General features: G+C 39.8%; 1 pseudogene; it reads left to right on the top strand.

Moving 5' to 3' along the window:
* Window positions 1-7,125: 7,125 nt before the first annotated feature.
* On the top strand, window positions 7,126-7,234 carry LOC133750149 (U2 spliceosomal RNA; annotated as a pseudogene).
* The last annotated feature ends 14,910 nt before the right edge of the window (window positions 7,235-22,144 follow it).

Genomic DNA, 22,144 nt, shown 5'->3' with positions numbered 1-22,144 from the left:
TCCTTTGTTGTTGTTTTTTTTTCTGGTGGATTTTATGCTGTCACGTGTTTCATGATGGTAGTTTCTCTTTCTCTGTTTCTGTGTGTACAACTCCCTTAAGCATCTTTTCTAAGACAGGTCTGATGGAAATGACTTTGGTGACTTCATTCAGTGTTTGTTTATCTTGGGAAGCCTTCATTTCGTTTTCATTTATGAAACATAGATTGGCTGGGTCAATTTATCTTGGTTTGTACAGAAATACATCATTCCATTCCCACCTAACCTGTAAGGTTTCTGTTGAAAATATGTTATTGTTTTGGTAAGAATTCCCTTAAAAGTGGCTTAGCACTTCCCAATTGCAGATATTAGAATTCTCTCATTGGTTGTACTTTGAGAGTCTGGCTACAAGGTGTCATAGTGAAGATCTTTTCTGTTCATTTTTTTAAAAGATTTATTTTATTTATTTGAAAGACAAAGTTACAGAGAAAGGTAGAGACAGAGAAAGAGAGAGGTCTTCCATTCACTGGTTCACTCCCCAGATGGCCGCAATGGCTGGAGCTGTGTCAACCCAAAGCCAGGAGCCCGGAGCTTCTTCTGGGTCTCCCACGTGGATGCAGGGGCCCAAGGACTTGGGCCATCTTCTACTGTTTCCCCAGGCCATAGCAGAGCGTTGGATCGGAAGAGGAGCAGCTGGGACTTGAACTGGCACCCATATGGGATGCTGGAGCTTCAGGCCAGGGCTTTAATCCACTGCGCCACAGCACTGGCCCACTTCTGTTCATGTTTGTTTAGCGTCATATGGACCTCCTATTCTAGGATGTCTATATTTCTCCCCAGATTTGGGAAGATTTTAGCTATCATTTCATAGATTCTTTATACCAACACTCTTTCTTTTCCCACAAGTATTCTTAAAATTTGAATATTTGTTCATTTAATGGTCCCAAAGTTCTCAGAGGTTATCATCATCCCATCTTATTTTTTATTGTCTGGTAGATATTTCAAACACCATTTTATGTTCAAATATTCTTTCTTCCACTTAATCTGCCTGTCATTGAGGCTTGTAATTGTGTTTTTAAAATTTTGCTGAGTTCTTCATTTCTTTTAAAAAATATTTATTTATATTTATTCGAAAGTTAGAGTTAGAGAGAAAGAGGGAGAGACAGAAAGACAGAGATCTTCCATCTGCTGGCTCACTCCCCAGATGGCTGCAACACTCACAGCTGAGCCAGGCTAAAGCTAGGAACCAGGAGCTTCATCTGGGTCCTCCATTTGGGTAGCAGAGACCCAAACATTTGGGTCATCCTCCACTGCTTTTCCCAGACCATTATAGCAGGGAGCTGGATAGGAAGTGGAGCAGCTGGGACAAGAATTGCCACACATATGGGATGCTGGCATCGCAGCTGGCAGCTGTACCAACAATGCCACAACACTGGACCCGAGTTCTTCATTTCTGAAGTGTCAGATAGAAGCTCTCTATCTCTTTGCCAAATTTCTCATGTACAACATTCATTGACTTCCTAATTCTATTTGTCTATCTGAATTCTTGATATTTATGCATCTGGTGAATCAGTTGTTTCTTTCCCCTTTAAAGGGCAGCTTTTTGGATGAAAAGCTGTTTTCTGAAGACGAATCTTCCTTCAGGTGTTGGTTTGGTTGGCTTCTTGGGCTTTAGTTCCAGCAGGACCGTGAGCCGTCATCTCCTCGCCATGTTTCCCTGTGACTGATGGCAGTGTGGCAGGGGTGTGAGTGTGTGTGTGGAGGGACAGACTCCTCTCTGTACCAGCAATGTGTGTGGGTCATGGTGTGGTGGCTGTGGTCTTGGCAGTGCCAGTCCCACTTCCCCAATTAACATGCATGACTGTTGCATTCACCTGTGCAGGATCTGAGGGGCTGCTTCGGAAGTAGAGCAGGACCAAGACTGCCATGGTGTGTACTGCCCTAGGGTGAGAAGTCTGCAGAGGAGAGTGCCTCTACTTTTAATGTCCTGGGAGTGGGAGCCACCTTGCTGTGCAAAATCACCTGTGCTGTGTAATGCAGGATACTGCTTAGGCTAAGGTGAGAGGGTGAATGTTGCTGGAGCATCTCTTTGGGATTCTGAGGCTGCAGTCCTTTGGGCTAGTGTGGTGCAACATCTATGGGATCGCAGTTTTGGGGGTATGAAGGAGCTTCTGTCTCTTAGGGAAGTGTTGATTCTGACAATGACTTCTTTTACAAGATGGCACCACAGTGCCACAACCTGTGCCCTGGGAGCTCACTTCAGGGAGCTCCTCTTGCTTGGGGGATGATAACTGTGGTTTCCTCCTGTAGGTACCACTGCTGGTGTCCAGTGTCCAGGGAGATGAGCTCTATGGGGATCTTTCCCCTGCAAGGTGGATTCCTCCCAACTTTGGGCCCAGGGTAGTGGCTGCTGGCACACTTTCTTCCTCTCTTTATGCTGCCATCCTGTGTCTCTGTGTCCTGGAGGGTTCCTGTGTCCCTTGCTGAATTCCAGTGTTATCCCTTGAGCAGTCGACTCAAAACCCAGTTATTTACCTACACTGTAATTATTTTCTGTGGGGGAGGATATCAATGCTGAACAGGTCTACTTAGCTATCTTATCTTTCCTGTTTCATGAATTGTCCACCTAAAGATATTAAAGCTTCCCATTTCCCTTTCATAATTGTTCTTGCCTTCTATGCAATATTTATAAAGCAAAAATATGTTTTCAGTAAATATTTACATGGTACACTTTCTTCAATGTTTGTTACCTTCCCTATGTCCTTATGCTAAAGTTCATTTTCACAAAGAGAACATAATTGGATCGTTCCTCTTTTGTAGTTAATCCAATCTAAAATTTTGTCCTTTAATTGTATTATTTAGTCTCTCTCTCTCTATATATATACATATCTATTTATATAAATGCTATTGATACAGTAGAATTTAAATAATCTACTATGTTATTTGATTTCTCATAGTATCATCTATTGTTTGTCCCTTTATTTCTCCTTTCTTGTGCTCTCTTATTAATCAAGAATTACTTACTATTTTATTTGCTCTATTATTTTTTTAGTCACAAGATTGTATTATTCTTTTAATGGTCCACATAGAGATTATAATTTACAATGTTGACTGATCACATTTGATCAAAAACTAGTGCTTTGATCACTTATTGAATATGCAAATGTCAAAGAAGTTTAGTTACTCATACCCTCCACTTCATCCCTTGTGTAATTTTTATCTAAATATTTTCTTTACACCTATCTTATAAGCCCATAAGTTATTATTTTAAAAATATAATATCATTTTTTATTTCCCTACATTTTACTTTCTTTGACACTCTTTATTCTTTCAACAGTTCTCTATTTGTATATGCGCTCGTCTTCTTTAAGTCTAAAGACTTTATGAGAGATATTCAAAAAGTTCATAGAAAGTCCATATCATAAAAAAACATGAATTTTTAAAATCGCACCCCCCCAAAAAAAACCCTCATTCTAGCTATTATGACATGTCTGAACAAGATCTAGTTTGAGACACTAAGGAGGTTGAGACACCAGTTTGAAAAGAGCCCTGGGGTCCGTGCTGTGGTGTAGTGGGTAAAGCCACCACCTGTGGTGCCAGCATCCCATATGGGCGCCGGTTCAAGTTCCAGCTGCTCCATTTCAATCCATCTCTCTGCTGTGGCCTGGGAAAACAGTAGAAGATGGTCCAAGTCCTTGCACCCCTGCACCTGCCTGGGAGATCTGGAAGAAGCTCCTAGCTCCTGACCTTGGGTCTGCACAGCTCCAGCCATTGTGGCCAATTGGGGAGTGAATCAGTGGATGGAAGACCTCTCTCTCTCTATTTCTCTCTCTCTCTCTCTCTCTCTCTCTGCCTCTGCCTCTCCTTCTCTGTCTTTGTGACTCAGACTTTCAAGCAAATTAATAAATCTTTAAAAAAAGAGCCCCTATCAGAGAATTATGAGTTTTGTTAAAATCAAAGAAGAAAAAACCTCAAATTTATGGTGAAGTTTGGATAGAAGAATTGTGAAATCTTCATGGAAAGTTTATGGGGATCATGCACTGAAGAAATAAATCAGATTAGAAATGGATAGCTCATTTTAAGAAGGGATGAACCAGTATTAACTATTTGCACTAATTTGTGAAAGAAAAATCAATTAACAGCACAAGCAAGAGCCAGCACCCTAGATTCCTAGTTGGATCAGCTTATGCAACTCACCTGAACATATAAAGTAGAGCAAACCCTTGGTTCAATAGGTGCCAAAACTTTTCATTCAGATCAGCTACCAATAAGAACAAAGGATTCAATGGAAAATCTAAACTAGTAAGATCAATATTCTGAAGGACTTTTTAGAATGATTGTAACAGGAGATAAAGCATGGCTTTGTCGGTATGACTCAAGGACAAAACACAATCAAGGGAATGGCTATCAAGAGGTGGAAGTGGTCTGGTTCAAGAGGAGGCAAAGCTGTCAAGAACAGAGTATGACAACATCTAAAAACATTTTTGTTGATCAAAGACTTTGGCTTATTGACTTTCTGAAAGACCAAAGTGTTTTGAGAAAGTTAGCCAAAGCTTTAGCATAAAATTCTGCAGGAACTCTTCCCAAGAGAGTCCTTCTCCTCCATGACAATACTTTTGCTAATTTTCATCATTAAATCAAAGCTATTTTATGAGTTTTGATGGGAAGTCATTAGGTGTCCACCTTACAGTCTTGACTTGGCTCTTCTGGCTTCTTTTTGTTCCTAATATTTAAGAGTTGTCATTTTTCTTCAGGCAAAAATGTAAAAAAATTGTATTGACGTAGCTAAATTCAGGATGGACTAAATGTCTGGTATCATCTTTTACAAAAGTGTCTTGACCTTGATGAAACTTATGTCGAGAAACAAAGGTTGTATTTTAACATTTTATCTTTTCATTCCACTTTTACATGAACTTTCAACATTTCCCTCATGTTTTAGTGTTTCCCAGGATGTGTATATGCTGGCAAAGAATTTTCTAGCATTTTTCAGTCTGAAAAATACTCTATTTTCCTTCTAGAAGGTAAAACAGAACTGATATGTAATTCCTTGAACCTAAAATAATGGTTTTATGTAATTCAATGGAATTTGTTCCGTGCAGAGCTTGCCTGTGAACTTTATATACTATATATAATTTATATAAATATTTATATAAAAATAAAAATTTATATACATTATGTAATTTATATATAATACTATGAGCTTTATATATGATATATAATATAATTTTATATATAATATTTAAAATGAATATTGAGTTCTCAAAAATTGGAATACTTGGTGAATGGTGCTTGAGAAAGTGTATCAGGGCTAAATACTTATTTACTCTAGACAAGGCAAGAAAAATGTAGCTAAATATTCCTTTCTTGACAGTTAACAAATAAATATTTAAACTTAGAAAGTTAAAACAGAGGATATTGAGATAAATTTGAAAGTCGTGGGATACAAATACACAGTTTGATATTTTTGCCTCTACAGGGAGGGATTTGGCCAGAAGTGTGGAAAAGAAACTGCTGTTTTTCAGTATAATTCCATTGGACTATTGCTGAGTATATGGAAAAATCTCTGTACTGTCTTCTCAAGTTTTGTATAAATTTTAAGGGTTCAGAAAAATAAAGTCTTTTTACAAATTCACATATATGACATTCAAAAGATGCATCTGGCAAAATAGTGATTAAATTATAAAATATTAGCCTCTGTGCTAATTTAAGCTTCTTTCTTATTCCTACTTATTTTCTACCATGCTAGCATAGTCTTTTCTTGGGTTTCTCATCTTGACAATAGTTAACAATTTCTAGAAAAAGGCAGCTTGATCATTCTTCTACTTGCTAGGTTGTTTTAAGAAAACCTTGTGGAAACCTCATTTTTCAACCAAGACTTTGAGCATTTACTCCCATGCTTCAATAAGGAACTGAAAAAAACAGTGCATGGAGACCACTGCAAATAACTCACATTACTCCTTAACCTACTGCTTGGTACAGGGCTAAAGCTGCACCAAATAAACACTATCTATGTAACACAGAAAGGCAGCATTTTCTAATGTTAAGAGTGATGACGGCAATTGAGTTTCCCAGGGTCATTCCCATGTCCTAATCAACAGCTTGGGTATGGAGGAACAGTCGCTGGTCTGAACTTGACAAGAATGCCCTAGCAGTTCACAGCGTGGGGCTCCTTCAGTCTGAGGCTGTCGGTCTTGCTGCTCCTCATCAAATGTTGCAGAGCACCGCGGCACCCTCCACCCTCCACTCAAGGACCTTCCGGAATGTTTCAGCCAGTCTCACAATGCTCCCCTTAGACTATCCACAGAGTTTCTTTCCTTACAGAGTGTTACCAGTCTGCCTCCGCTTGAGCCTCTTTCTTGAACTCCTGGCATTTAAATCTGAAACTTCAAGAATCACCCCTGGATTGATTCATCTTGTGACAGAAGCCACTCTTGGGTATGAAGGAAGCCTCTCACCAACTGTATCTCTTTCCAACTCCTATGGAAATCTCAGCTCTCCAGGATTCTTCTTTGCTACCAAGAAGCCTGTTGGTTTCTTACTCTCTTCTCCACGCTCATATCATGTTACATCATCTCTACAACTGAGGGTGACATTAACCTCTTAGCAATTTGGGGACACTCACAAAAAGGATATATTCATTTTCATTTTCTTCCTCTTGTGATTATTTATTTCCCCCAAGATTATTTTCGGGATGAATCTTTGTTAGCTTAGTTTTAGGTAAAATGTTATTTTAAATCTTGGGCAAATGGATGTATACATTTTTGAGTAATAAAGAGCAAAATAGATCACATGTTCTTAAATTTTCTCACATTAGGAGCAAAGGAGAAAATGTAAAACAATCTTTACACTCAGGATACATTTAATGCTCACAAGAGAAGCAGAATGAATGGAATTATAAATGAAACTTGCTATTTTAAAAAATAATTAGTTCTAGAATGATATCTTTGAACGCAAGCTTAACCTGCCTTGAAGGTAAGGGGAGGGCTATGTGAGGAAAAATCCGTGAAAGCTGCCTTTTCATTACTGCCTGAATTCACCAACAATCTCAGTAGGGCACAGAAGTTGCTCCCTGGAATTTCAAATTTGTACATAATGTCAATCAGTGTGTTCACTTTGATCTTTCAATGACTCTTTTAATTGTGAAAATAAATTGTTTCTCAGTCTTTGGCTAAGATCAAGTGTAGTATCTGCTCTTGCTAGTTTAATTGTGAAAATAATGCTAATTCATACTAAATGAAATTTTGTATTTGAAATGTTTCAAAATTTCCTGACATATTGTATCACATATACTACATAAATACTTATTTATATTCATAAATACATTATAATATTTTGAAATAATACCTGTGTATACCTGAACACACAAATATACATATAACTTAATATAAGAATGCTATCAATATGCGCTATTTAGTGACTTAATTTAGCTTAATTAACATCCTTTATGTTACCCGGATAAGAAAACCTCAATTAAGAAATATTTAGGGGCCGGCGCCGTGGCTCAACAGGCTAATCCTCCACCTTGCGGCACCAGCACACCGGGTTCTAATCCCGGTTGGGGCACCGGATTCTATCCCGGTTGCTCCTCTTCCAGGCCAGCTCTCTGCTGTGGCCCGGGAAGGCAGTGGAGGATGACCCAAGTCCCTGGGCCCTGCGTCCGCATGGGAGACCAGGAGAGGCACCCGGCTCCTGGCTTCAGATCAGCGAGATGTGCCGGCCGCAGCGGCCATTGGAGGGTGAACCAATGGCAAAAAGGAAGACCTTTCTCTCTATCTCTCTCTCACTATCCACTCTGCCTGTCAAAAAAAAAAAAAAAAGAAATATTTAGGAGCTGGCATTGTGGTATAGCAAGTAAAGCTGCTGCCTGTGATGCTTGGGCCCCTGCATCCGCGTGGGGGACCCAGAAGAAACTCCTGGCTCCTGGCTTGAGATCAGCCCAGCTCTGACCATTCCTGCCATTTGGGGAGTGAACCAGAAGGTGGAAGACTTCTCTCTCTGTGTCTCTGCCTCTCTCTCTCTCTGTAACTCTGCCTTTCAAATGAATAAATAAAGTCTTATAAAAAGTTTTTTTAAAAAATAAGGAGGGACCGACATTGTGGTGTCAGAAGATGGCCCAAGTGCTTGGGCCCCTGGGTCCACATGGGAGACCCAGATGAAGCTCCTGGCTCCTGGCTTCAGCCTGGCCAGCCCCAGCCAATGTGGCCATTTGGGGAGTGAACCAGTGGATAGAAGACCTTTCTCTCTCTCTCTCTCTCTCTCTCTCTCTCTCTCTCTCTCTCTCTCCCCTTTCTCTCTTTCTTTGTAACTCTGCCTTTCAAGTGAATAAAATAAATATTAAAAAAAAAAACAAGGAAACAGGTGATATGAATGAATTTCCCATGCCTTATGTATCTTTCACTCATCAGGCATGTCAAATTGTCTCAAACAGTAGGCCTTCATGTCTACTGCATGAATAAGTGTAACAATTTCCAGATTCATGTGGCTACATTTATGCACAAGAATGTTGATGCAAACAGGAAGTTTTCTTTATCAAATCTCCCGCTCTGGAAATTGAGTTAATATGAGAGGCTCACTCATTTCCTTGGGACAGAGGTGGTAGGAAGGAGACTCTTGGGGAAGTTCATGTATACATAGTGTCAGATAGGAAATACAAACACAGAGCCCAAAACACTGCACTCCTTTCTTCTCCCCCAAGTGAAGGAGAATTACATTTGTAGGTGTGGTGCAAGAGTGAGAGGTTCACTTCTCAGTTGGATGGGTGCAGGTCTGAACCTCAGCATGGCTGCTTCCTAGCTATGTGAAGTCATCGACTCTCTCGTAAGGGAATAACATCATTTTTGTTAGGTGGGAAGGAAGTGAAATGGGATAATGGGGGCAACACGAATTGCACATTGCCTGGCACATGGTAAGGTGCTCAGTACATATTGGAAATCATCATTTTGTTTTTTGACCTGAGAAAATCTCTCTTCTCACAACACAGTTTCTTGTTATTAACTAAATATATGGGGGAAGGGTTATGATGATAGAATGACCTCATATTAGGCCAGTATTTTGGTGCAGTGGGTCAGGCACTGCCTACAATGTATGATCCCATATGGGTGCCAGCTTGAGTCCTGGCTGCTCCACTTCCTATCTAGCTTCCCACTGATGGAACTGGGAAGACAGTGGAAATTGGACTGATGACTTGGGGCCTTGCAACCCACATGGGAGGCTTGGATGGAGTTTCAGGCTCCTGGCTTCAGCCTGGTCCAGTGATGGCTTTAGGGAATGAACCAGTCAATGAAAGATTCTTTCTCTCTCTCTCTCTCTCTCATCTCAATTACCATCTCTAATACATAGCTATTGGCTGCTTAGTACACACTGTTGAGTGAGAATCTGAGAATAGAATATCATGATTGATTGTCAGTGCCTTCCATGAACACAGCCATAGTAACTCGTGACACCCGAGCCTTTTCTGTGCCATAACTAACCTAGATAGCTACAGGGAAATGGGAAAATTCTCTTATAATACACCTATATTTGCAATAGTTTTGATCCCGTGCCAGCATTTACTTAGTGATTTTTGCTCAGATCATAATTTTTTACATATATAAACTTTGAGTACATACTTTTTTTTCATATCCACCACAGCTCAGAAAGCTAAAATAATATGCAAAAGCCAGAAAATTCAGGATACCATCCCAATTTAATCAGGTAAGCACAAGTTAAAGCTCTCTTGGCCTGGCCACCTCTCAGCATTTACTGTGACCTGTTCTCTGCTTTCTTCTCCAGTTGGAATTATTAACTCATTTGTTCTATCCCTTGATGTGCATTATTTGCTGCTGCTAAGATTCTACTATATGAGCTGAAGCTACAAGATTGCCACAATGTTATTTCAGTTTGCAGAAAGTAATTTACAGCTTGTGTACACCCAGAGCCTAGCACAGAGCCAGGATGTCTCAGGCAATAAGAAGGTATTAGATAAAAAGATGGGTAGATAGATCACTTCCTTCCTACAGGACAGTATCTTTTTGCTCTTAATGTAACATGTTACTTTTATTTCATAACACAAAATACTTCAAAATGAGACTGCTTGTCATTGATCCATTTTATGCAGCAACGTAAGTAAGGCATAACGTTCTTTGAATCACCCTCCAATCCACAGGCCAATATTTAAGTAAAAAAGAAGACAAAAGTTTCAAAATCTCAGAGAAGGAACTCTTTCTATTTGAATGGACGCAAAGGCCGTGAGAATCTGACATCCTGCTTCTTCCTGCTCCATGTTGCTCCATCTGGTCAGACATAAATGTCCTCAGAATGGCACTGAGGACAGCTGCTTCTGATTCCCCGCTGGCTTAGACTTTGTCACAGGAGAGGCACCCAAAGCTGCATGGTCTATATCAAATTCCCTCTCCCGAGAAATGGAGCTACAGTTGAAGAATTTGAAAATGTCAAATAGATTCTTATATAGAAGTCCAGTAGCCCACCTCATATCCTTTATCAAAGACTGGTGGTGGCTGGGATTGGATATTTCATAAGTTGTTCCTAATTCTAGTTTGTTCATAATAAGTTGAGAGAGGAAGTGCCTTTGCCAATGGTAGAGAGAAGTACACATTCAATGGGTACCAAAATATCCCCTATTTACTTTCTTGAAACCAGCATGATTTGTTACTATTTTTATGAAACATTAAAATCGTATGCTGTTTCTAATAAGCACTTGACCCATGTTCAAGGAGAAGACACAGAAGGAAGGGAGGGAGGAAGATGAGGAAGGAAGGCGGGAAAGAGAAACGGCTCTCATTAGGGTCCTCTTGAGCTGTGCTGTCTCCAGAGTTAAAGACTTCAGTTTATTTTCTCTACAAATCAATCTGACGCCTCAGCTGCCTAGTCAATTATTTCCTTAGAGCCCAAACTCAAAGATAAGCACTTTTGGAGAAAACAGCTAAACAAATCCATTGTCTGCATTATATCAAATTCCTTCAGAGAGAAAATGCAGTCAACAGATCATCCCAGGCTGTTGCACATGTTTCAAATGTCACTTCTCCATCTTCCCCTCTAGGAGAGATGCTGCCTTTCCAGAGAGGAAAATACTTTCCCCAATACTGTCTTTGTCCTAATCCATCTATAGGCATTTTAAATCAAAGACAGTATCTGTGCTGCACAGGGCAATTGGGACCCCTCCCTCTTGTAAGGGAACATAAACATCAGTAAGCAGCTCCACCAATCCAAGTTCCAGCTAGAAGCCTTGCTGCGGTGACTTTGGCTCTCTGTTGTGTCAGCTAAAGGCTGCGTTGCTTCAGTGAGCTCTGTTTTTCCAATCACAGAGCTGATGCTGCAAATCATCGTGAGGTTGTTTTACCAACTGTACTAAACTTCCCACGCCTTATATTACTCAGCAGCTAGTCAGTGCCCTTAAAATGCAAGCAGGGATATTTGTTGGGCAAACGGCAGCCCATCTGTGAATCCTCACAATGAAATGATTTTGTAGCAAAGGAATACATCCAGTAGTACCGCAGAACCTAGTGAATTATTTTGCTGGTTTTGTTTTTTGAGTTATGATTAGGGAACAGATACAAGTTTAATTCCTGCCTCCCTGACTACAGCATGTAACCACAGGAATTCTCTTTAGCACCTTTGGGCTCAATGTGTTCACATTAAAAGATGAATAACATAGCACAAGATGGAACCTAAGAATTCTTATTTTGATATCAATAGTCAATGATTTAGCAAAAAATCTGTAAAACTTCTATGTTCTTCAACCCATGAGTTACACATCTATTGCATTTCCCATACTGTCACATTTTATTTCCAATTAGTCCAAAGAGGCATAAATCAAGACACAGCCTTCACATATTTGTTGCCAAGAGTAAAACATAGAAATACGTACCTGCTTAAAGATGCTCAAAATTCATCCACTTCCCCCCAATATTTGAGATTGGGGGTGGGAGTGAGGGTGAAGAATGGGAGGGGTACTATCAACATCATCAGGGAATGTCCACTTTGGAAGCTATGTGTTTAACTGATATTCAGCTTTAGTGAGGAGGGCTGCATTGCAAATGTTGCTAAACATTTTTTAAAAGATTTATTTTATTAGCCGGCGCCGCGGCTCACTAGGCTAATCCTCCGCCTTGCGGCGCCGGCACACCGGGTTCTAGTCCTGGTCGGGGCACCGATCCTGTCCCGGTTGCCCCTCTTCCAGGCCAGCTCTCTGCTGTGGCTAGGGAGTGCAGTGGAGGATGGCCCAAGTGCTTAGGCCCTGTACCCCATGGGAGACCAGGATAAGCACCTGGCTCCCGCCATCGGATCAGCGCGGTGCGCCGGCCGCAGCGCGCTACCGCGGCGGCCATTGGAGGGTGAACCAACGGCAAAAAGGAAGACTTTCCTCTCTGTCTCTCTCTCACTGTCCACTCTGCCTGTAAAAAAAAAAAAAACAAAACAAAAACAAAACAAAAAAAAAAGATTTATTTTATTTATTTGAAAGGCACAGTTACAGAAAAGGAGAGAGAGAGAGAGATTGGTCTGCCATCTATTGGTTCACTCCCCAAATGGCTACAAAGGTCAGGGCTGGGCCAGATAGAAGCCAGGAGCCAGGAGCTTTTTCTGGGTCTCCCACATGGATGGCAGGTGGTATCTTCTACTGCAGGGAGCTGGATGAGAAGTGGAGCAGCCGGTTCTGGAACTGGCTCCCATATGGGATGCCGTTGCTGCAGGAGGAGGCTTAAGCCAGGCCCCCATCTTATTTGTTTTTAAATACTGCTTTAGGCCGGCGCCGCGGCTCACTTGACTAATCCTCCGCCTGCAACGCCAGCACCCCGGGTTCTAGTCCCAGTTGGGGCACTGGATTCTGTCTTGGTTGCTCCTCTTCCAGTCCAGCTCTCTACTGTGGCCCAGGAAGGCAGTGGAGGATGGCCCAAGTGCTTGGGCCCTGCACCTGCATGGGAGACCAGAAGGAAGCACTTGGCTCCTGGCTTCAGATCGGCGCAGCGCGCCGGCCGCAATGGCCATTTGACAGGTGAACCAACAGAAAGAATACCTTTCTCTCTGTCTCTCTCTCACTGTCTAATTCTCCCTGTCAAAAAAAATATTGCTTTAAATAGCAATTTTTCCTATATGTAGTCATGGGCCAAGAGCGAATCATAGGTAAAGCCTTTGGAAGACAATTTTGTTTCCACTGAAAAAGAAGGTTAAGCTATTCACATCCACAATCTCCTGAGAAGAACTAAATACACTGGGTAAAATTTTTATCAAAAGCTTAGAGGGAGTGATTGGCAAAAAAGTTTGTTACTGCTTGGGACACCTGTATCCCAACTCAAAGTGCCTGGTTCAAGTCTTGACTAGCTTGCTGCTAATGTGCACCCTGGGAGGCAGTAGGTGAATGTTCAAGTACTTGGATCCCTACCTTCCATATGTGGGAGACCCAGATGGAGTTCTGGGCTCCTGGCCATACCTGGATGGTACAGGCATTTGGGAACCAGTGGATAGAAGACCTCTCCCTGTTCCTCTGTCTCTGTCTCTGTTTCTCTCTCTCTCTCTCTTCCTTTCAAGTAAAAATGAAAATTAGTATTTTTTTTAAATCCTGGAGCTATGGTTTGACAGAGGATAATGAAATTATCAGGCCACAGTGGAGGTTAAACCTATAATGAAGAGAGGTAAGTGCAGCATGAATTTTACAGTGTGGACATTGGTCCATCACGGCAAATTTGAATTTTTATTTTGATGAAATGGGAATAAATCAAACCCTAGAGGATTTATCAGTAAGGATGCTTAGAGAAGTTCCTCTGCTTATATTCAGGACAGCAAATGGCTGTACCGAAGGATAGGAGTGGACCGAAACCCAGCCAGCCCTGTCAGGATGTTGAGCACAAGTTCCCTTCGCCTGGACAGTCCAGGAATCATAGGCTCTGTATTTGCTTGAAGGTTGGTGTCGGCTAGAGTTGCACGGAGGGAGACGGCAAGGGTGACTGCAAATCCTTTTGGAAAGGGGGTACATTTATCTTAGTTTCAAAGTAAAAGAAGATCTTTCTTTTCACAAAGGATAAACAGCAAATAAAATATAACAAAGCACTTAATGATATATTGCACCATTAATGAGAAGAGACAAAAATCCTAATTAATGGGAATGTTCACATTCAGATACAGGTTATTATAGGAGAGCACTAAACCAACCATGCCTGCATGTTTAAGCGAAGGAAATACAGGCTGAAAATATCTGCAAGCAACACAAAAGGAAAAGCAACGTAAGTATTTTATATGTTTATAGAGTGTTTACTAGAGGAAATTTTAGAGATAAAAAATAATAGGAAAATACAAAATCCAAAAGAGAATTTAAACAACTACTTAAGTACAGATGAGATAATTGAAAAACCTCATAGGCATATCAACAAAAATAAACTAATATACAACACTGAGATAGAAAATGTTGAAAATTACAGAGGAGTGGGAGACAGAATATGAAGTGGAAAGATATTCTATATGATTATTCAGACAGAAAGTCAAGCATCTCACTTGTATTGGGCTTTGAAAAGATAATGACTGAATATCTTCCATGACTGTTGCCACCAATCCACAGGCTCAAGAATCTCCAGGCAGCACCAGGAAATTTCACACACCAAGGAACACAAAGTCTAAAGCAGCCAGGCTGCAAAGAGAATCATTATTAAATTTAGGGCTGGCCTCTTAGCATCAACAATGGAAGCCAAATTTAATGGAATATGTGAAATGTTTTGAAAGACTTAGAATTCTATACCCAGCCAACACGAATTCCCACAATACAAGGGTAAAAATCATTTTTATATTAAAAAAAATGGAAAAAATGAAAGAGTTCAGCCTCAGCAGCTATGACCTGTCATTTAATATATTTTGACTAAATTTGCTTATGGTTTTCAAAAACAGGAAAAAAAATCTTGGCTACAGTGCAAATCTTGGCAAAGTATAAAAATCATACAAAATATCTTTTTTGACCACAATTCAATTAATCTATAAACCAAAAACAATCAGTGTAGTTAATCTATAAAACAGTAACAATCTTTGGAATGATAGCATGAGCAACTTTAGTTAGGGTCCCTTCCTACCTACCTGGTAGGACAAATTCCAAGTCAAATGTATCTCACTAAATTTGGCTCTAAAGAAATAGAAAGCCAGATGTCTGTATAAATACTTTCAATAAATGAAGTCAGCAGAGAAAAAAAAAAAAAAAAAGGTCCCATAAGAAAATTGTGGAACCCAGTGTTTTCTCTGAGAAGGTATTCCAAATGTTTAAGAAACAAAGCCAATGTTACACTTTTCCAAAAGAAGCCTTTGCCATTCAAGAACCATGTTAAATGTCTCCAGTTCCCCAGGTGCTTATCTTAGGTAGTAAGAACTGGTAGACTACAGAAAAATGTAATGTATATGAGCAAAATTGATATTTTGAGAATTGATTATCATTTACAGCCCTTGTCTCTACTGTTGAGAAACTGCGTTTTTCTCTTCTTACTACTGGTTGAATTCTTTACTTAGTGGATGGTTAATCTTACGATTACAAAATAAACTGAGAGTATGTCATTCTGTTGTACCTGAGCGAGTGCAAACAAAGGAGCTCCACACATTGATAAAATTTGATGGTCCTTTATTGCCGGCAGTGGAGAGTGGGCTCATGCCCTAAAGAACTCTCGACCCTGAAGCCCAAAGCAACAGGGTTTATAAAGGCAAAAACCACAAAATCGGGAGGGGAATTCATGGTTGCTAGGATCAAGGGGAATACATGGTTACTGGGGTCAAGCTGACCTAAAACCTATGCAAAACTAGTATCAATTATAATCTTGACAATACCAGTTACAATCTTAACAATTCCAATTGTAATCTTGACATTAATCCAGGTATTGGTTTTAATCATATGTAGGACATAGACAAATTGCATTTTTATTATTAACCCAGGTGTAGCCTACTCACTTCCAAGTTTGAGCAATCATGGTAGGGGTTTCTGTGCTCTGCCAAGTGTGATGTAGTGGACTGCTATTGTTCAACTGTTTTAGATCATAGTTTCAGACCAGAGTCTCACGGTGTGGGGGGGCACCTTCCCAGAATGGAGTCTCAGGTTCTCCAAAATGGAGTCCCTACTGTCAAGGTGCTACTTCAATTCTAAAAATTAAAAGAAAGAATAAGAAAGGAAGGAGGAGAAAGGGTAGGAGTGGGGGAGGGAAGAAGGGTAGGGTAGGAAGTACCACTAAGTTCCTATTTCTGTATATATGAAAAACATGAAATTTGTTCACCTTACATGCTTTTAAACAAAAAGATTGTAGCCGTCTGGAAAGCTGATGGTGTCCTGCCCTCTTTCACTATGCGGGACGTACACTAGACTGGTTACTTCAGTGCTCGGTCAGCCAGCATGGCTATGAGGGTCTCAAGGTGAAGCAGGGGCTCCTGACTGTGCGTATTTGCTGTCATCTGGAGGCTCAAGCAAGTTTCAAGTCAAGTGACATTCAGATTTCAATCTGAAGGAATTTGCCAGCTAAGGACAGCGGAAGGTAGAAGTGTATCCTGGGCATTTCAAATGAGCTTACTTGTCCTTTATAAAATTGTTAACTAATTAAATTTCAGCTTTATTCAGGTACACTTGGAAAGCACGAAAAATATATGTATACAGTCTACAAGTTGATATTTTGAATATGTATATATTTGACAGATCACCACAATCAACCTAATTAACATATCTAACACCTTATATAGCTGCTATTTTATTTTGTCTTTTTCTTTTTTTAACAGTACAAATAATATCTCCTAGCAAATTTCAAGCATACACGAGAGTATTGTTAACTGTAGTTACCATTTTATTTTCATATTTCTCAAGGTGGAAGACTATTTTAAATGTAAGAGGACTGTGAAACTCATTTTATCAAATCCAACTTTCCCTTATTTAGAATTTAGAGGTTTTCTTTTTTTAAAAATATGTATTACTTTAGTGACAGTTGGCTAACATAATTTTTAAAGGGAAGGAAAAAGCTGAAAGTTTTCAGTGTGTAGTAGCAATTAAATATTAGGTGTGATATCTTCCAAAACTAATTGTTTAGTAAAAATTTATCTTTAGTATTTTATGTACCAATGACAATTCACCAAGTTAAGTTAGTAACATTTCTTATTTCCAGATGGTTTGTAAATGCACAACTTGCATTTTGTGCAATGACTGCTGTATTATAAATTAAACTTGGTGAGTGAAGGTTTCAAACTTAAAAATCATGCTGAAAAATAGAATGATAGCATCAAGTACTCTCAGCCACTCATTTTCTACTTAATCTTTCCTATTTTTCCTCCTTAAAATTACAACTTAAGCTCTGCATTTGATTGATGTTAATGAACTTGAAAATAATTTCATAGTGTCAGTATTTTATAGTATTTTTTAAACATCTTAAGTAGTCAATGTCACTTAGTTGGCTTGATTAAAAATAAACAAAACAGGGCCGGCGCCGTGGCTCACTTGGTTAATCCTCTGCCTGTGGCACCAGCATCCCATATGGGCATTGGGTTCTAGTCCCGGTTGCTCCTCTTCCAGTCCAGCTCTCTGTTGTGGCCCTGGAAGGCAGTGGAGGATGGCCCAAGTGCTTGGGCCCTGCACCTGCATGGGAGACCAGGAGAAGCACCTGGCTCCTGGCTTCAGATCGCCTCAGTGCTGGCCATGGCAGCCATTTGGGAGGTGAACCAATGGAAGGAAGACCTTTCTCTCTGTCTCTCTCTCTCACTGTCTATAACTCTACCTGTCAAATAAAAAAAAAAAGTATAAAAATAGACAAAACAGACCAATAGATGACAAAAAATGATAGCAGGTTGAGGAAATGCTTAAATGACTGAAGGCAATGTGAGTGGGATTCTAATTATAGCCCAACCTTTTACCAACCTAGAGGACATGTGGCAATTAATCTACTGCATAAAAAAAAGATGAGATCATACCATCTATCTCAGTGATTAACAAAACACCTAACCCAGAGTAGGCTCACAAAATAAGGTCACTTGATTAAACCATTAAAACAAATTTAAATTATCCTGCTTCCTCTATTTTTTTTTAGTTCATTTTTTTAAAAATTATTATGCTGGTAACTGTGGCACAGCAAGTTGAGTTGCCATCTGCAGTGCCAGCATCACATATGAGCGCTAGGTGAAGTCCCAGCTTCTCCATTTCTGATCCAGCTTCCTGCTTATGTGACTGGGAAAGCAGCAGAAGATGGCCCAAGTGCTTGGGCCCCTGCACCCATGTGGGAGACCTGGATGAAGCTCCAGGCTCCTGGCTCCAGCCAATGTGGCCATTTGGGGAGTGAACCAGTGGATGGGTGGGGTCTCTCTTGCTCTCTCTTTTATTCTTTCAAATAAATAAATCTTTTGGAATCTATTTATTTATTTTTAATTAGTTTTTTTTTTTACTTTTTAAAAAACTTTTATTTAATATATAAATTTCCAAAATACAGTTTATGGATTACAATGGCTTTTTCCCCCATAACTTCCCTCTCACCTACAGATTCAATGCGCTTTCTTGATATAATTCTACTGGGGAGTAAATGCTAGATATGTGGCTAAGACATCCTGCATCACACAGTGCAGCCCTCAAAAAAAACTGCTTCCTCTATTTTTAAAATTTGTTTACTTGTTTCATTTATTTGAAATACAGAGGGACAGAGAGAGGGGGAGAAATAGACAGAGAGGGATCTTCCAACTACTGGATCACTTCCCAAATACCTGCAACAGCCAGGGCTATACCAAGCTACAGGCAGGAGCCAAGAACCTCATCCAAGTTTCCCATGTGGATGGCAGGAACCCAACTACTTGGGTCATCACTTGTTGCCTCCCAGGAGCATTAGCAGGAAACTGGATCAGAACAGAGGCCAGCTTCATCCCAGACAGTTTGATGTGGGATGCAGGCATCCCAAGCATTGGCAAAATCCACTGCATGGCACCGTTGGATCTCTACTTCCTCTTTTTGTTATCATCTCCAACCCAATGAAGCAAACATTCACCTTATTAAGGGGCTAACATTCAAAATCTTCACCTTCCTGTGATGCCGTCATTTTTCAAACACTCCAACCTACTCAAAACCACACCTAGAAATCCCTCATATGTTAAGAAAATGGGCTTTCCTGGTGTTGTTACAATCTAGAGCTCCTTCTCTTCCTGACCCACAAGAGAAAGGGTAGCCATTCTTGCTATCTGCTGCAGGACCAGCGCCCCTGCTCTCCACCACTTCCGGCAGCATCTTCTTGTATGACACTGACACAGTTGGTTCAACTCACCCTCTCCTTTTACTTTGTAACTTTGTAATTCAGGCACTCTTCCATATTCTTTAATGTTTCTATCTTTATGTTTCTGCTCACCATTGTTTCCCCCTGTGATTTCAATAGCTATGTGATAATCAGTTATTATACATACGCCTTGCAGATAATCAATATTCCTCATTTTTTCCTTGTTTCTTAACAGTACAACAAACTATTTAGAATTACTCACTGTTGGGTACTGGCTGGCTATTCATCAGCTATTTCTTGTTCTTGACCATGTGGATCAACAATACTTTCCAGCTTTTCCTGCAGTGATATGTGGCTATGTAACACAACATAAATGGAAGTGATGTTTGCCATCTACAGACTTGGGCCATAAAAACCTCTTGCGTATCGTTACTCATGCTTGTACTCATTCACCCATTCATTGTTGATGAACAAATTAAAAATAGCATCCTAGAAGGTGAACTACAAAATAGAAGGTGCCTGGTACTCCAAGTCACTACAGAGAGGAGAGGTACCTACTTATGAGGGATTTGGAAGTGAGCAAGAAACTTCTATTATTCTTAAACTAGTGTACATTGTCATTGTTGATTATAGTAGCAAGAATTACCTTAACTAGCAATTATTTATATGATGAATAAATATTATTCAAAATTCAATAAGAACTCACAGTTATTTAAATGTCATTTTATCAATTTTTGAGTGATTCATACTTTCTTAACCTTGTAGTTTATTTTTGGAAATGGTGATGAATCTCTTAGGAGGATAAAATAGAGAAATTAAGAGGAAAAGTGTTATGTGAAATGCATGGAAAATTACATTTATATGTATTTTTAAAAGCATTTGTTTGAAAGATGAGATGATACAGAGAGAGAGAGAGAGAGAAAGAGAGAGAGAGAGAAACAGACAGACAGACAGAAAAAGAGAGATGGGGGGGATGAATCTTCCATCTGCTGGTTCACTACCCAAATGCCCACAACAGCCAGGGTTGGACCTAGATGAAGCCAGGAGCCTGGAACTCCATCAGGATCTCCCACACAGGTGGCAGGGGACCATATACTTGGGTCACCATCCACTGTCTCCCAGGTGCACTAGCAGCAAGCTTATCTGAAACCAGAGTATCCAGACTCAAACCAGGCACTCTAATATGGTATGTGATTGTCCCAGGCAGCAGCTTAACAAGTTGCACCACCATGGGTGCCCAGAATTTAAAATGTATTCAGAAATTCACAAGTTGTATAGAGGAGGAAGTTAACAGGTAGTAACATTGCAATGTTACTTTATGGAAAGCAACTAAGAGTCCAGTGATAAGAAAGACACCCTTATAAAGGGGGCAGAGGGAGTTTGAGTAAAAAAGAGGAAGACATTGCGATTATGGAAGTGAAAAGTGTATTGAAGATACTTTGCTGCTAGCTTTGAGGATGAAGGCATAGGCATCAAGACCTGAAAAAGTAAAGGGAAGGGATTTTACAGCAGAATTCTCCAAGGGACTGTGGTCCTATGGCACCTGGGTTTGGTCTAGTGGAACCATTTTAGATTGTGACATCCAGAAATGTAAGAAAATAAATATGCATTGTTCCAAGTCCCCAAGTTTGTGGTATTGTTTAAAATATCCATAGGAAACTATAACACCAACCACACACTTACTTCCTTGCTTCTAAAGCTGTGTGGTAGTCACTGCCTTCCACTTTATCTTTATCCTGTGCACTTAAGTCCTTTGAATATTGTGTTTTGAAAGGGTTAGGGCAAGAGAAATACTTAGTATCTAATAATGCCATCCATATGCAATTCCTTGAAAATAATTTTTGGATAATAAAGGTACAGCTCTATATTTTTTGGATTTCCAAGTTTACTATGAATTTGGCTATTAATGTACCAAATATGCTAGTAGGCCACATTTATAGTAGGGAAGTAGTAAGCATCACTAAATAGGAAAACTATTATAGGGGTGTTCACTTTTTCCATAGCAGTTTAGATGCTGCTGGGGATGTCTGGGTTTGAGACCTGGCTTCATTGCCAATTTCAGTTTTTTACTAAGTAAATATGTAAAATATTAAAGTAAATATGTAAAATTTTTAAGACTCACTTATCAGTAATCTTTCAAAAGACATCTAGTGCAACTGCAAACAAATTGGTCTCTTCAAAATCAGATGCACACAGAATATAAAATAGTAAGATACACAGAACATAAGGTAAAAGGAATCCAAAGTGGATGTTCGACACAGCTGTTAAGATGATGCTTGGGATACCCACATCCTATATTTGAAAGTCTGCACTTGAGTCCCAGCTCTGCTTCCAGTCCAGCTTCCTGTGATGCACACCTGGGAGGTGGCAGGTGACAGCTCAAACACTGGAGTCCCTCCCTCCAGGTTCCTTGGCTGCAGCCTGATCCAGTTCTGGCTGCTGCAGGCCCTTGGGGAATGAACAATTGAGTGGAAGATCTCTCTTTATCTGTCTCTCTCTGACTCTCTGCCTTTTAAAGAACATATTAAGGACAATATGAAAAAAAGACATCAATTTAAAAAATTAACTGGATGATCTGAAAAAAAAATCAAGTAAGTCTACTAGAAAGATCAAAAGGATTGAAATGAGAACCGGTAGAAAGGAAATCCTTGCTTAGATATAACAGAGTAAATCATTAGTGAAGCGAAATCTGGAGATATTAGATAGAAATACCACAGGGAGATAAATAAGATGGGAAATACGAAAGAATGATTAAGTGGCCAAAAGGACTGAATGCAGCTTACATATTTAATGACATCCCAGACAGAGACAGCAGGAATGAGACAGACAGAATTAGAGTAGATAATTACAGAAATATGCCAGATTTTATGAAAGACAAAAAACCTTCAATTTAGAAAGTTCATCAAGCTCTCAAAGATGAGAAGACAATTCTGAGAAGGTTAAATCAGGAAAATATAAATCAAAATTCAGATGACATATGATTATAC

Source organism: Lepus europaeus, chromosome 20, assembly GCF_033115175.1.
Source record: "Lepus europaeus isolate LE1 chromosome 20, mLepTim1.pri, whole genome shotgun sequence".
Classification (NCBI taxonomy): Eukaryota; Metazoa; Chordata; class Mammalia; order Lagomorpha; family Leporidae; genus Lepus; species Lepus europaeus.
This window is presented reverse-complemented; position numbering and strand designations above follow the sequence as displayed.